The sequence below is a fragment of the Hyla sarda genome, chromosome 5, assembly GCF_029499605.1.
Source record: "Hyla sarda isolate aHylSar1 chromosome 5, aHylSar1.hap1, whole genome shotgun sequence".
NCBI lineage: Eukaryota > Metazoa > Chordata > Amphibia > Anura > Hylidae > Hyla > Hyla sarda.
Genome location: NC_079193.1, coordinates 383,399,309 through 383,417,103, shown reverse-complemented (window position 1 = coordinate 383,417,103; position 17,795 = coordinate 383,399,309). Strand labels below are relative to the sequence as shown.

The 17,795-nt window shown below is 40.3% G+C and overlaps 2 protein-coding genes across 5 annotated transcripts in view; one reads left to right on the top strand and one right to left on the bottom strand.

Annotated features, from left to right (window-relative positions):
• Nucleotides 1–17,795, bottom strand: part of TOP1MT (DNA topoisomerase I mitochondrial) — a 98,497-nt gene that overhangs the window by 75,756 nt on the left and 4,946 nt on the right. Inside the window, exon 1 of one of the 3 annotated variants that reach the window (XM_056522904.1) lies at nt 15,855–16,007. The exons of 1 other annotated variant lie outside the window; for it this stretch is intronic. The gene's annotated coding sequence lies outside the window, so the exon portion shown is untranslated. Of the gene's footprint in view, nt 1–15,770; nt 16,008–17,795 lie in introns of those variants that run through there. One more of the 3 variants, XM_056522905.1, reaches the window with a different exon arrangement.
• RHPN1 (rhophilin Rho GTPase binding protein 1) overlaps nt 16,246–17,795 on the top strand; it is a 71,300-nt gene continuing 69,750 nt past the window's right edge. Inside the window, exon 1 of one of the 2 annotated variants that reach the window (XM_056522910.1) lies at nt 16,246–16,264. The gene's annotated coding sequence lies outside the window, so the exon portion shown is untranslated. The remainder of the gene's footprint in view (nt 16,265–17,795) is intronic. The other variant, XM_056522912.1, reaches the window with a different exon arrangement.

Below are 17,795 nucleotides of genomic sequence, written 5' to 3'. Positions count from 1 at the left end.
ATATATATATATATCTTCATACTGTGTGTGCATAATATATATATCTCTTCATACAGTCTGTGCATAATATATATATATATCTTCATACAGTCTGTGTATAATATATATATCTTCATACAGTCTGTGTATAATATATATATATATATCTTCATACTGTGTGTGTATAATATATATATCTATCTTCATACTGTGTGTATAATATATATATATATATCTTCATACTGTGTGTGGTATAATATATATATATCTTCATACAGTCTGTGCATAATATATATATATCTTCATACAGTCTGTGTATAATATATATCTATCTTCATACAGTCTTTGTATAATATATATATCTATCTTCATACAGTGTGTGTATAATATATATATCTATCTTCATACTGTGTGTGTATAATATATATAATATATATATATATATCTTCATACAGTCTGTGTATAATATATATCTATCTTCATACAGTCTGTGTATAATATATATATCTTCATACAGTCTGTGTATAATATATATCTATCTTCATACAGTCTTTGTATAATATATATATCTATCTTCATACAGTGTGTGTATAATATATATACTTATCTATCTTCATACTGTGTGTGTATAATATATATCTATCTTCATACAGTCTGTGTATAATATATATATCTTCATACAGTCTGTGTATAATATATATCTATCTTCATACAGTCTTTGTATAATATATATATATCTAATCTTCATACAGTGTGTGTATAATATATATATATCTTCATACAGTCTGTGTGTGTATAATATATATATATCTTCATACAGTCTGTGTATAATATATATATCTTCATACAGTCTGTGTATAATATATATATATCTATCTTCATACTGTGTGTGTATAATATATATATATCTTCATACTGTGTGTGTATAATATATATATCTATCTTCATACTGTGTGTGTATAATATATATATCTTCATACTGTGTGTATATATATATATATATATATATATATATCTCTATCTTCATACTGTGTGTGTATAATATATATATATCTTCATACAGTCTTTGTATAATATATATATCTATCTTCATACAGTGTGTGTATAATATATATATATCTATCTTCATACTGTGTGTGTATAATATATATCTATCTTCATACAGTCTGTGTATAATATATATATCTTCATACAGTCTGTGTATAATATATATCTATCTTCATACAGTCTTTGTATAATATATATATATCTATCTTCATACAGTGTGTGTATAATATATATATATCTTCATACAGTCTGTGTGTGTATAATATATATATATCTTCATACAGTCTGTGTATAATATATATATCTTCATACAGTCTGTGTATAATATATATATATCTATCTTCATACTGTGTGTGTATAATATATATATATCTTCATACTGTGTGTGTATAATATATATATCTATCTTCATACTGTGTGTGTATAATATATATATCTATCTTCATACTGTGTGTGTATAATATATATATCTTCATACAGTGTGTGTATAATATATATATCTTCATACTGTGTGTGTATAATATATATATATCTATCTTCATACTGTGTGTATAATATATATATATCTTCATACTGTGTGTGTATATATATATATATATATATATATATATATCTCTATCTTCATACTGTGTGCATAATATATATATCTCTTCATACAGTCTGTGCATAATATATATATCTCTCATACAGTCTGTGTATAATATATATATATCTTCATACTGTGTGTGTATAATATATATATCTATCTTCATACTGTGTGTGTATAATATATATATCTATCTTCATACTGTGTGTATAATATATATATATATCTTCATACTGTGTGTGTATAATATATATATCTTCATACTGTGTGTGTATAATATATATATATCTATCTTCATACTGTGTGTGTATAATATATATATCTTCATACAGTGTGTGTATAATATATATATCTTCATACTGTGTGTGTATAATATATATATATCTATCTTCATACTGTGTGTATAATATATATATATCTTCATACTGTGTGTGTATATATATATATATATATATATATATATATATATATCTATCTTCATACTGTGTGTATAATATATATATATATCTTCATACTGTGTGTGCATAATATATATATCTCTTCATACAGTCTGTGCATAATATATATATATATATCTTCATACAGTCTGTGTATAATATATATATCTTCATACAGTCTGTGTATAATATATATATATATCTTCATACTGTGTGTGTATAATATATATATATCTATCTTCATACTGTGTGTATATATATATATATATCTTCATACTGTGTGTGTATAATATATATATATCTTCATACAGTCTGTGCATAATATATATATATCTTCATACAGTCTGTGTATAATATATATCTATCTTCATACAGTCTTTGTATAATATATATATCTATCTTCATACAGTGTGTGTATAATATATATATCTATCTTCATACTGTGTGTGTATAATATATATATATATATATATATATCTTCATACAGTCTGTGTATAATATATATCTATCTTCATACAGTCTGTGTATAATATATATATCTTCATACAGTCTGTGTATAATATATATCTATCTTCATACAGTCTTTGTATAATATATATATCTATCTTCATACAGTGTGTGTATAATATATATATATCTATCTTCATACTGTGTGTGTAATATATATCTATCTTCATACAGTCTGTGTATAATATATATATCTTCATACAGTCTGTGTATAATATATATCTATCTTCATACAGTCTTTGTATAATATATATATCTATCTTCATACAGTGTGTGTATAATATATATATATCTTCATACAGTCTGTGTGTGTATAATATATATATATCTTCATACAGTCTGTGTATAATATATATATCTTCATACAGTCTGTGTATAATATATATATATCTATCTTCATACTGTCGTGTGTATAATATATATATATCTTCATACTGTCGTGTGTATAATATATATATCTATCTTCATACCTGTGTGTGTATAATATATATATCTTCATACTGTGTGTATATATATATATATATATATCTCTATCTTCATACTGTGCTGTGTATAATATATATATATCTTCATACAGTCTTTGTATAATATATATATCTATCTTCATACAGTGTGTGTATAATATATATATATCTATCTTCATACTGTGTGTGTATAATATATATCTATCTTCATACAGTCTGTGTATAATATATATATCTTCATACAGTCTGTGTATAATATATATCTATCTTCATACAGTCTTTGTATAATATATATATATCTATCTTCATACAGTGTGTGTATAATATATATATATCTTCATACAGTCTGTGTGTGTATAATATATATATATCTTCATACAGTCTGTGTATAATATATATATCTTCATACAGTCTGTGTATAATATATATATATCTATCTTCATACTGTGTGTGTATAATATATATATATCTTCATACTGTGTGTGTATAATATATATATCTATCTTCATACTGTGTGTGTATAATATATATATCTATCTTCATACTGTGTGTGTATAATATATATATCTATCTTCATACAGTCTGTGTATAATATATATATCTATCTTCATACTGTGTGTGTATATAATATATATATATCTATCTTCATACTGTGTGTGTATAATATATATATATCTATCTTCATACAGTCTGTGTATAATATATATATATATCTATCTTCATACTGTGTTGTATAATATATATATCTATCTTCATACAGTGTGTGTATAATATATATATCTTCATACTGTGTGTGTATAATATATATATATATCTATCTTCATACAGTCTGTGTATAATATATATATATCTTCATACAGTCTGTGCATAATATATATATATCTTCATACAGTCTGTGTATAATATATATCTATCTTCATACAGTCTTTGTATAATATATATATCTATCTTCATACAGTGTGTGTATAATATATATATATCTATCTTCATACAGTGTGTGTATAATATATATATATATATATATATATCTTCATACAGTCTGTGTATAATATATATCTATCTTCATACAGTCTGTGTATAATATATATATCTTCATACAGTCTGTGTATAATATATATCTATCTTCATACTGTGTGTGTATAATATATATATATCTATCTTCATACAGTCTTTGTATAATATATATATCTATCTTCATACAGTGTGTGTATAATATATATATATCTTCATACAGTCTGTGTGTATAATATATATATATCTTCATACAGTCTGTATAATATATATATCTTCATACAGTCTGTGTATAATATATATATATATATCTATCTTCATACCTGTGTGTGTATAATATATATATATCTTCATACTGTGTGTGTATAATATATATATATCTATCTTCATACTGTGTGTGTATAATATATATATATATATATATATATATATATCTTCATACTGTGTGTGTATAATATATATATATCTTCATACTGTGTGTGTATAATATATATATATCTTCATACTGTGTGTGTATATATATATATATATATATATATATATATCTATCTTCATACTGTGTTGTGTATAATATATATATATCTTCATACAGTCTGTGTATAATATATATATATCTATCTTCATACTGTGTGTGTAATAAAATATATATATATCTATCTTCATACAGTCTGTGTATAATATATATATATATCTATCTTCATACTGTGTGTGTATAATATATATCTATCTATCTATCTTCATACTGTGTGTATAATATATATATATATCTATCTTCATACTGTGTGTGTATAATATATATATATATATCTATCTTCATACTGTGTGTGTATAATATATATCTATCTATCTTCATACTGTGTGTGTATAATATATATATATCTTCATACTGTGTGTGTATATATATATATATATATCTATCTTCATACTGTGTGTGCATAATATATATATATATATATATATCTTCACTGTGTGTGTATAATATATCTATCTTCATACTGTGTGTGTATAATATATATATATATCTTCATACAGTCTGTGTATAATATATATATATCTATCTTCATACTGTGTGTGTATAATATATATATCTATCTTCATACTGTGTGTGTATAATATATATATCTATATCTATCTTCATACAGTCTGTGTATAATATATATATCTATCTTCATACTGTGTGTGTATAATATATATATATCTATCTTCATACTGTGTGTGTATAATATATATATATCTATCTTCATACTGTGTGTGTATAATATATATATATCTATCTTCATACTGTGTGTGTATAATATATATATATATCTATCTTCATACAGTCTGTGTATAATATATATATATATCTATCTTCATACTGTGTGTGTATAATATATATATATATATATCTATCTTCATACTGTGTGTATAATATATATATCTATCTTCATACAGTGTGTGTATAATATATATATCTTCATACTGTGTGTGTATAATATATATATATATATATATCTTCATACAGTCTGTGTATAATATATATCTATCTTCATACAGTCTGTGTATAATACATATATATCTATCTTCATACAGTGTGTGTATAATATATATATATCTTCATACAGTCTGTGCTGTATAATATATATATCTTCATACAGTCTGTGTATAATATATATATCTTCATACAGTCTGTGTATAATATATATATCTTCATACAGTCTGTGTATAATATATATATATATATCTATCTTCATACTGTGTGTGTATAATATATATATATCTTCATACTGTGTGTGTATAATATATATATATCTATCTTCATACAGTCTTTGTATAATATATATATATCTATCTTCATACAGTGTGTGTATAATATATATATATCTTCATACAGTCTGTGTGTATAATATATATATCTTCATACAGTCTGTGTATAATATATATATCTTCATACAGTCTGTGTATAATATATATATCTTCATACAGTCTGTGTATAATATATATATATATATCTATCTTCATACTGTGTGTGTATAATATATATATATCTTCATACTGTGTGTGTATAATATATATCTATCTTCATACTGTGTGTGTATAATATATATCTATCTTCATACTGTGTGTGTATAATATATATATATCTTCATACTGTGTGTGTATAATATATATATATCTTCATACTGTGTGTGTATATATATATATATATATCTTCATACTGTGTGTATAATATATATATATCTTCATACAGTCTGTGTATAATATATATCTATCTTCATACTGTGTGTGTATAAAATATATATATATCTATCTTCATACTGTGTGTGTATAATATATATCTATCTATCTATCTTCATACTGTGTGTGTATAATATATATATATCTATCTTCATACTGTGTGTGTATAATATATATATATCTACATACTGTGTGTGTATAATATATATATATCTTCATACTGTGTGTGTATAATATATATATATATCTATCTTCATACTGTGTGTGTATAATATATATATATCTATCTTCATACTGTGTGTGTATAATATATATATATCTTCATACTGTGTGTGTATAATATATATCTATCTTCATACAGTCTGTGTATAATATATATATATCTATCTTCATACTGTGTGTGTATAATATATATATATATATCTATCTTCATACTGTGTGTGTATAATATATATATATATCTATCTTCATACTGTGTGTGTATAATATATATATCTATCTTCATACTGTGTGTGTATAATATATATATATATCTATCTTCATACTGTGTGTGTATAATATATATATATATATATATCTATCTTCATACTGTGTGTGTATAATATATATATATCTATCTTCATACTGTGTGTGTATAATATATATATATATATATCTTCATACTGTGTGTGTATAATATATATATATATCTTCATACTGTGTGTGTATAATATATATATATCTATCTTCATACTGTGTGTGTATAATATATATATATATCTATCTTCATACTGTGTGTGTATAATATATATATATATCTATCTTCATACTGTGTGTGTATAATATATATATATATATCTTCATACTGTGTGTGTATAATATATATATCTATCTTCATACAGTCTGTGTATAATATATATATCTATCTTCATACTGTGTGTGTATAATATATATATATATATCTATCTTCATACTGTGTGTGTATAATATATATATATATAATTTCATACTGTGTGTGTATAATATATATATCTATCTTCATACTGTGTGTGTATAATATATATATATATCTTCATACTGTGTGTGTATAATATATATATCTATCTTCATACTGTGTGTGTATAATATATATATATATCTTCATACTGTGTGTGTATATAATATATATATATATATATATATATATATATATATATCTTCATACTGTGTGTGTATAATATATATATATCTATCTTCATACTGTGTGTGTATAATATATATATATCTATCTTCATACTGTGTGTGTATAATATATATATAATCTATCTTCATACTGTGTGTGTATAATATAATATATATCTATCTTCATACTGTGTGTATAATATATATATATATCTATCTTCATACTGTGTGTGTATAATATATATATATATATATATATATATATCTATCTCATACTGTGTGTGTATATATATATATATATATATCTATCTTCATACTGTGTGTGTATAATATATATATATCTATCTTCATACTGTGTGTGTATAATATATATATCTATCTTCATACTGTGTGTGTATAATATATATATCTATCTTCATACTGTGTGTGTATATATATATATCTATCTTCATACTGTGTGTATAATATATATATATATATCTATCTTCATACTGTGTGTGTATAATATATATATATCTATCTTCATACTGTGTGTGTATAATATATATATCTATCTTCATACTGTGTGTGTATAATATATATATCTATCTTCATACTGTGTGGTGTATAATATATATATATCTATCTTCATACTGTGTGTGTATAATATATATCTATCTTCATACTGTGTGTGTATAATATATATCTATCTTCATACTGTGTGTGTATAATATATATATCTATCTTCATACTGTGTGTGTATAATATATATATCTTCATACAGTGTGTGTATAATATATATATTTCTATCTTCATACTGTGTGTGTATAATATATATATATATCTATCTTCATACTGTGTGTATAATATATATATATATCTATCTTCATACTGTGTGGTGTATAATATATATATATCTTCATACAGTCTGGTGTATAATATATATATCTTCATACAGTCTGTTGGTGTATAATATATATATATCTTCATACAGTCTGTTGGTGTATAATATATATATCTTCATACAGTCTGTGTGTATAATATATATATATCTTCATACAGTCTGTTGGTGTATAATATATATATCTTCATACAGTCTGTTGGTGTATAATATATATATCTTCATACAGTCTGTGGTGTATAATATATATATCTTCATACAGTCTGTGTGTATAATATATATATATATCTTCATACAGTCTGTTGGTGTATAATATATATATCTTCATACAGTCTGTTGGTGTATAATATATATATCTTCATACAGTCTGTTGGTGTATAATATATATATCTTCATACAGTCTGTGTGTATAATATATATATATCTTCATACAGTCTGTTGGTGTAATAATATATATCTTCATACAGTCTGTGTGTATAATATATATATATCTATCTTCATACTGTGTGTGTATAATATATATATCTTCATACAGTCTGTTGGTGTATAATATATATATATCTTCATACAGTCTGTTGGTGTATAATATATATATATCTTCAGTCTTTGTATAATATATATATATCTTCATACTGTTGGTGTATAATATATATATCTATCTTCATACTGTGTGTGTATAATATATATATATATCTTCATACAGTCTGTGTATAATATATATATATCTTCATACAGTCTGTGTATAATATATATCTATCTTCATACAGTGTGTGTGTATATCTATCTTCATACAGTCTGTGTATAATATATATATATCTTCATACAGTCTGTGTATAATATATATCTATCTTCATACAGTGTGTGTGTATATATATCTTCATACTGTGTGTGTATAATATATATATATATATCTTCATACAGTCTGTGTATAATATATATATATCTTCATACAGTCTGTGTATAATATATATCTATCTTCATACAGTGTGTGTATATATATCTTCATACTGTGTGTGTATAATATATATATCTATCTTCATACAGTCTGTGTATAATATATATATATCTTCATACAGTCTGTGTATAATATATATATATTTATACAGTATTAATATCCCTAAATCCCCTTTCACACTACAGGTACAATCATCCTATAAATAAATCTCCCGGCAAAAAGTCTTGAAAACAGCAAAAAATCCCATTCATGTCAAGCGCATATTTTGACCGTCCTTTTACATCAGTTGTGTCCGTTTTTTACTAATGTCCGTTATTTTTGGTCCGGCAAAAATAATGGGGGAAAAAAAACGGATGTGAAAATTTGACACTGAAGTTTATGGGAAACAGATGTTTAAAAAAAAAACACATCGGTTATCCCGGACCCCTCCAGCCCACCGTCCACGGGGGGACACACACTGACCCCTCCAGCCCACTGTCCACGGGGGGACACACATGGACCCCTCCAGCCCACCGTCCACGGGGGGACACACATGGACCCCTCCAGCCCACTGTCCACGGGGGGACACACATGGACCCCTCCAGCCCACCGTCCACGGGGGGACACACATGGACCCCTCCAGCCCACTGTCCACGGGGGGACACACATGGACCCCTCCAGCCCACTGTCCACGGGGGGACACACATGGACCCCTCCAGCCCACCGTCCACGGGGGGACACACACGGACCCCTCCAGCCCACCGTCCACGGGGGACACACACGGACCCCTCCAGCCCACCATCCACGGGGGGACACACATGGACCCCTCCAGCCCACCGTCCACGGGGGGACACACATGGACCCCTCCAGCCCACTGTCCACGGGGGGACACACATGGACCCCTCCAGCCCACTGTCCACGGGGGGACACACATGGACCCCTCCAGCCCACCGTCCACGGGGGGACACACACGGACCCCTCCAGCCCACCGTCCACGGGGGACACACACGGACCCCTCCAGCCCACCGTCCACGGGGGGACACACACTGACCCCTCCAGCCCACCGTCCCCGGGGACACACACACTGACCCCTCCAGCCCACCGTCCCCGGGGACACACACACTGACCCCTCCAGCCCACTGTCCACGGGGGGACACACACGGACCCCTCCAGCCCACCGTCCCCGGGGGGACACACACGGACCCCTCCAGCCCACCGTCCACGGGGACACACACACTGACCCCTCCAGCCCACCGTCCACTGACCCCTCCAGCCCACCGTCCCTGGGGACACACACACTGACCCCTCCAGCCCACCGTCCCTGGGGACACACACACACACGGACCCCTCCAGCCCACCGTCCACGGGGGGACACACACACTGACCCCTCCAGCCCACCGTCCCCGGGGACACACATGGACCCCTCCAGCCCAACGTCCACGGGGGGACACACACACTGACCCCTCCAGCCCAACGTCCACGGGGGGACACACATGGACCCCTCCAGCCCACCGTCTCTGGGGACACACATGGACCCCTCCAGCCCACCGTCCACGGGGACACACACACTGACCCCTCCAGCCCACCGTCCCTGGGGACACACACACGGACCCCTCCAGCCCACCGTCCCTGGGGACACACACACTGACCCCTCCAGCCCACAGTCCACGGGGACACACACACTGACCCCTCCAGCCCACCGTCCCTGGGGACACACACACTGACCCCTCCAGCCCACCGTCCCTGGGGACACACACACGGACCCCTCCAGCCCACCGTCCACGGGGACACACACACTGACCCCTCCAGCCCACCGTCCACGGGGACACACACACTGACCCCTCCAGCCCACCGTCCACGGGGGGACACACACACACTGACCCCTCCAGCCCACCGTCCCCGGGGACACACATGGACCCCTCCAGCCCAACGTCCACGGGGGGGACACACACACTGACCCCTCCAGCCCAACGTCCACGGGGGGACACACATGGACCCCTCCAGCCCACCGTCCCTGGGGACACACATGGACCCCTCCAGCCCACCGTCCACGGGGACACACACACTGACCCCTCCAGCCCACCGTCCCTGGGGACACACACACTGACCCCTCCAGCCCACCGTCCCTGGGGACACACACACGGACCCCTCCAGCCCACCGTCCCTGGGGACACACACACTGACCCCTCCAGCCCACCGTCCCTGGGGACACACACACTGACCCCTCCAGCCCACAGTCCACGGGGACACACACACGGACCCCTCCAGCCCACCGTCCACGGGGACACACACACTGACCCCTCCAGCCCACCGTCCACGGGGACACACACACTGACCCCTCCAGCCCACCGTCCACGGGGGACACACACACTGACCCCTCCAGCCCACCGTCCACGGGGGGGACACACACACGGACCCCTCCAGCCCACCGTCCACGGGGGGACACACACGGACCCCTCCAGCCCACCGTCCCCAGGACACACACACACGGACCCCTCCAGCCCACCGTCCCTGGACACACACACACTGACCCCTCCAGCCCACCGTCCCTGGGGACACACACACTGACCCCTCCAGCCCACCGTCCCTGGGGACACACACACTGACCCCTCCAGCCCACCGTCCCTGGGGACACACACACAGACCCCTCCAGCCCACCGTCCCTGGACACACACACACGGACCCCCTCCAGCCCACCGTCCCTGGACACACACACACGGACCCCTCCTCCCCACTATCCCAAGAGACCCCACCATACCTGAGGAGCCTCCTCCCCACTATCCCCAGAGACCCCACCATACCTGAGGTGCCCTCCTCCTCGCTATCCCCAGAGACCCCACCATACCTGAGGAGCCCTCCCCACTATCCCCAGAGACCCCACCATACCTGAGGAGCCCTCCTCCCCACTATCCCCAGAGACCCCACCATACCTGAGGAGCCCTCCTCCCCGCTATCCTCAGACAGACCCCACCATACCTGAGGAGCCCTCCTCCCCACTATCCCCAGAGACCCCACCATACCTGAGGAGCCTCCTCCCCACTATCCCCAGACAGACCCCACCATACCTGAGGGGCCCTCCTCCCCACTATCCCCAGAGACCCCACCATACCTGAGGAGCCCTCCCCACTATCCCCAGAGACCCCACCATACCTGAGGAGCCCTCCCCACTATCCCCAGACAGACCCCACCATACCTGAGGAGCCCTCCTCCCCACTATTCTCAGACAGACCCCACCATACCTGAGGGGCCCTCCTCCCCACTATCCCCAGAGACCCCACCATACCTGAGGAGCCCTCCTCCCCACTATCCCCAGAGACCCCACCATACCTGAGGAGCCCTCCTCCCCACTATCCCCAGAGACCCCACCATACCTGAGGAGCCCTCCTCCCCACTATCCCCAGAGACCCCACCATACCTGAGGGGCCCTCCTCCCCACTATCCCCAGAGACCCCACCATACCTGAGGAGCCCTCCTCCCCACTATCCCCAGAGACCCCACCATACCTGAGGAGCCCTCCCCACTATCCCCCGAGACCCCACCATACCTGAGGAGCCCTCCCCACTATCCCCAGAGACCCCACCATACCTGAGGAGCCCTCCTCCCCACTATCCCCAGAGACCCCACCATACCTGAGGAGCCTCCTCCCCGCTATCCTCAGAGACCCCACCATACCTGAGGAGCCTCCTCCCCACTATCCTCAGACAGACCCCACCATACCTGAGGAGCCTCCTCCCCACTATCCTCAGACAGACCCCACCATACCTGAGGAGCCCTCCTCCCCACTATCCCCAGAGACCCCACCATACCTGAGGAGCCCTCCTCCCCACTATCCCCAGAGACCCCACCATACCTGAGGAGCCCTCCCCACTATCCTCAGACAGACCCCACCATACCTGAGGAGCCCTCCTCTTCACTATCCCCACACAGACCCCACCATACCTGAGGGGCCCTCCTCCCCACTATCCCCAGAGACCCCACCATACCTGAGGAGCCTCCTCCCCACTATCCCCAGACAGACCCCACCATACCTGAGGAGCCCTCCTCCCCACTATCCCCAGAGACCCCACCATACCTGAGGAGCCCTCCTCCCCACTATCCCCAGAGACCCCACCATACCTGAGGAGCCCCCCCCCCACTATCCCCAGAGACCCCACCATACCTGAGGAGCCCTCCTCCCCACTATCCCCAGACAGACCCCACCATACCTGAGGAGCCCTCCTCCCCACTATCCTCAGACAGACCCCACCATACCTGAGGAGCCCTCCTCCCCACTATCCTCAGACAGACCCCACCATACCTGAGGAGCCCTCCTCCCCACTATCCCCAGAGACCCCACTATACCTGAGGAGCCCTCCTCCCCACTATCCCCAGACAGACCCCACCATACCTGAGGAGCCCTCCTCCCCACTATCCCCAGAGACCCCACCATACCTGAGGAGCCCTCCTCCCCACTATCCCCAGACAGACCCCACCATACCTGAGGAGCCCTCCTCCCCACTATCCCCAGAGACCCCACCATACCTGAGGAGCCTCCTCCCCACTATCCCCAGAGACCCCACCATACCTGAGGAGCCTCCTCCCCACTATCCCCAGAGACCCCACCATACCTGAGGAGCCTCCTCCCCACTATCCTCACACAGACCCCACCATACCTGAGGAGCCCTCCTCCCCACTATCCCCAGAGACCCCACCATACCTGAGGAGCCCTCCTCCCCACTATCCCCAGAGACCCCACCATACCTGAGGAGCCCTCCTCCCCACTATCCCCAGACAGACCCCACCATACCTGAGGAGCCCTCCTCCCCACTATCCCCAGACAGACCCCACCATACCTGAGGAGCCCTCCTCCCCACTATCCCCAGAGACCCCACCATACCTGAGGAGCTTCCTCCCCACTATCCTCACACAGACCCCACCATACCTGAGGAGCCTCCTCCCCACTATCCCCAGAGACCCCACCATACCTGAGGAGCCCTCCTCCCCACTATCCTCACACAGACCCCACCATACCTGAGGAGCCCTCCTCCCCACTATCCCCAGAGACCCCACCATACCTGAGGAGCCCTCCTCCCCACTATCCCCAGAGACCCCACCATACCTGAGGAGCCTCCTCCCCACTATCCTCACACAGACCCCACCATACCTGAGGAGCCCTCCTCCCCACTATCCCCAGAGACCCCACCATACCTGAGGGGCCCTCCTCCCCACTATCCCCAGAGACCCCACCATACCTGAGGAGCCTCCTCCCCACTATCCTCACACAGACCCCACCATACCTGAGGAGCCCTCCTCCCCACTATCCCCAGAGACCCCACCATACCTGAGGAGCCTCCTCCCCACTATCCCCAGACAGACCCCACCATACCTGAGGAGCCTCCTCCCCACTATCCCCAGACAGACCCCACCATACCTGAGGAGCCCTCCCCACTATCCTTAGACAGACCCCACCATACCTGAGGAGCCCTCCTCCCCACTATCCCCAGAGACCCCACCATACCTGAGGAGCCCTCCTCCCCACTATCCCCAGACAGACCCCACCATACCTGAGGAGCCTCCTCCCCACTATCCCCAGAGACCCCACCATACCTGAGGAGCCTCCTCCCCACTATCCCCAGAGACCCCACCATACCTGAGGAGCCTCCTCCCCACTATCCCCAGACAGACCCCACCATACCTGAGGAGCCCTCCTCCCCACTATCCCCAGACAGACCCCACCATACCTGAGGAGCCCTCCTCCCCACTATCCCCAGACAGACCCCACCATACCTGAGGAGCCCTCCTCCCCACTATCCCCAGACAGACCCCACCATACCTGAGGAGCCCTCCTCCCCACTATCCCCAGACAGACCCCACCATACCTGAGGAGCCTCCTCCCCACTATCCCCACACAGACCCCACCATACCTGAGGAGCCCTCCTCCCCACTATCCCCAGACAGACCCCACCATACCTGAGGAGCCTCCTCCCCACTATCCCCAGAGACCCCACCATACCTGAGGAGCCTCCTCCCCACTATCCCCAGACAGACCCCACCATACCTGAGGAGCCCTCCTCCCCACTATCCCCAGAGACCCCACCATACCTGAGGAGCCCTCCTCCCCACTATCCCCAGACAGACCCCACCATACCTGAGGAGCCTCCTCCCCACTATCCCCAGAGACCCCACCATACCTGAGGAGCCTCCTCCCCACTATCCCCAGACAGACCCCACCATACCTGAGGAGCCTCCTCCCCACTATCCCCAGAGACCCCACCATACCTGAGGAGCCTCCTCCCCACTATCCCCAGACAGACCCCACCATACCTGAGGAGCCCTCCTCCCCACTATCCCCAGACAGACCCCACCATACCTGAGGAGCCCTCCTCCCCACTATCCCCAGAGACCCCACCATACCTGAGGAGCCCTCCTCCCCACTATCCCCAGAGACCCCACCATACCTGAGGAGCCCTCCTCCCCACTATCCCCAGAGACCCCACCATACCTGAGGAGCCCTCCTCCCCACTATCCCCAGAGACCCCACCATACCTGAGGAGCCTCCTCCCCACTATCCCCAGAGACCCCACCATACCTGAGGTGATAACAGGGAGCAGTAGACTGCAGCTTCCCCGAGTACAGATAGCAGCTCTGACACAGGGGGCGCTATAGCACTCACCACCCCGGGATGACGCTGTCGGTCCGGATCACACTCCCCGGGCAGCCCCCGATACACACGCCACACGGATCAGCGCCGTCTATCCCGCTCACTGAGGCTCCGCCTCCGCGGGACGTGACGTCACACGCCACAATCTCCACTTCCGGCCCAGGTTACGTGACAACTAGCCGGAAGTGTGACGTCACAGTGACCTCTAAGTGTAAACTACAAGTCCCAGAAATCTGTGCTGAGTAGAGTTGTGTGTGATTCTGTAATTGTGGCACGCTGGGACTTGTAGTACCAACCTAAACGTGTCCATCTAGCTGCAGTTACTGTGGTCTTGTAGACTTGGCCTCTATACTGTAGACCTCCAGCTGTGGCAGAACTATAACTCCCAGCATGCCCGGACAGCCAACGGCAATGTATATGGGGTACGCTGTGTATCTGGCAATGGTCCTAGGGGCACTCATAACACTGGTTATGGGGGCACTCTATATCTGGCACTGTATAGGGCACGTGTTATGGGGCACTCTATATCTGGAATTGGTTATAGGGCACGTGTTATAGGGGGTACTCTATATCTGGCACTGTATAGGGCACGTGTTATGGGGCACTCTATATCTGGAATTGGTTATAGGGCACGTGTTATGGGGCACTCTATATCTGGAATTGGTTATAGGGGTACTCTATATCTGGCACTGTATAGGGCACGTGTTATAGGGTACTCTATATCTGGCAATGTTTGGACACTATATCTGGCACTGGTTATGGGGGCACTCTATATCTGACAATGTATAGGACACTATCTGGCACTGGTTATAGGGGTACTTTATATCTGACAATGTATAGGACACTATCTGGCACTGGTTATAGGGGTACTTTATATCTGGCACTGTATGGGACACTCTATATTTGGCACTGGTAATGGGGGTACTCTATATCTGGCACTGTATGGGGCACTCTACATCTGGCACTGGTTATGGGGGTACTCTATCTGACACTATATCTGGCACTAGTTATAGGGGCACTATTTCTGGCGCTGGTTATGGGGTTACTCTATATTTGGCACTGTATGGGGTACTCTATATCTGACAGTGTATAGGACACTATATCTGGCACTGGTTATTGGGGCACTCCATATTGGGCACTATATAGGGCACTCTATATCTGTACTCTATATTTGGCACTAGTTATAAAGGTACTCTATATCTGGCACTGTATGGGGCACTCTATATCTGGTACTGTATGGGGCACTCTATATCTGGCACTGTATGGGGCACTCTATATCTGGCACTGTTTGGGGCACTCTATATCTGGCACTGTATAGGGCACTCTATATCTGGCACTGTATGGGGCACTCTATATCTGGCACTGTTTATGGGGGCACTCTACATCCTGCACTGTATAGGGCACACTATATCTGGCACTAGTTATGGGGGTTCTCTATACCTGGCACTGTATGGGGCACTCTATATCTGGCACTGTTTATGGGGGCACTCTATATCCAGCACTGTATAGGGCACACTATATCTGGCACTGGTTATGGGGGTTCTCTATACCTGGCACTGTATGGGGCACTCTATATCTGGCACTGCTTATAGGGGTACTCTATCTGACAGTGTATAGGACACTATATCTGGCACTAGTTATAGGGGCACTCTATTTCTGGCACTGGTTATGGGGGTTCTCTATACCTGGCACTGTATGGGGCACTCTATATCTGGCACTGGTTATGGGGGTACTCTAAATCTAGTACTGGTTATATGGGCACTCTATATCTGGCACTGGTTATGGGGGTACTCTAAATCTAGCATTGGTTATAGGGGTACTCTATATCTGGCACTGTATGGGGCACTCTATATTTGGCACTGGTAATGGGGGTACTCTATATCTGGCACTGTATGGGGCACTCTATATCTGGCACTGTATGGGGTACTCTATATCTGACAGTGTATAGGACAC